This window comes from Montipora capricornis, chromosome 10 (assembly GCF_036669925.1).
Source record: "Montipora capricornis isolate CH-2021 chromosome 10, ASM3666992v2, whole genome shotgun sequence".
Taxonomy (NCBI): Eukaryota; Metazoa; Cnidaria; class Anthozoa; order Scleractinia; family Acroporidae; genus Montipora; species Montipora capricornis.
In genome coordinates, this window is record NC_090892.1 from 38471634 (window position 1) to 38472584 (window position 951).

The window sequence follows — 951 nt, forward strand, 5'->3', positions numbered from 1 at the left end:
GAAATTTGAAAGACAAACGTTTAAAATTAATCTAAGCTAACGTGCAAAAATTAAGAAAATTCACCGTTCGGAAGCAGAGATATAAATGAGTAAAGTTGCAAAATCAGGAAAAATGAGGGGGTTACAAGATCGGCATTTACGCATGCGTCACCCGCTCATTCGAGTGCACGCGCGAGTGGAGCTAAAGGCCAACACAAACGGATTTAAGTGACCATTAATTAAACCGTTTGTGTAGAATTTTTGTAGTTTTCGTGAATAGGACATGTCTATTTATATCCATATATATAGGAATTAGAAGAAAGTGTTTTGTTAAAAAATAGATTATTTGATTCTGTTAATTGATTCCTTGATTGACATTTGATTACCTTAAGATTAATAACATTATTAAGACCGGATAACACGAAAAAAGTTCACTTTTTCTGGGACGTTTTGCTAACGGATCTATGCTAACCTGTTTGTTCACCAACCTGTTTTTATATTTCTGCTAACCTGTGGTACCGAAGTTTGAGGACTGTTTAATCTACTGGATATCGTCACAGAAGTAAGTGATCGATGATGTGAAATCTGTTGAAATCAAGCGCCGTAGTCCGTATTTTATTGTAGTTCATAGAAGCTGAAATTATGTAACATTTTCCTTTGTAGATCGAATAAACTGACATTAAGAAAATTATACGATTTGAGTAATCGAGTGGATTATTAACCATTTTCCCCCGGAACATTGCATTCGATTTCTTGTCAACTGTTGGGCCGAGGGAGAATTGGTTCTGGACGCACGAGGTGTGAAACAATGGAAACAAAATTAAAGGAAGCAAAGAAGATACGAAGGAACGCGAAAGCAGCCCTTACAAGATGTGGCAAAAAGTTAACGAGCCTACTTGAAGTTGAAAGACCAGAAAGTGAGGTAAGAGATGCTCTAAACGAAGTCAAAGAAGCATATAGCAATTTAGACCT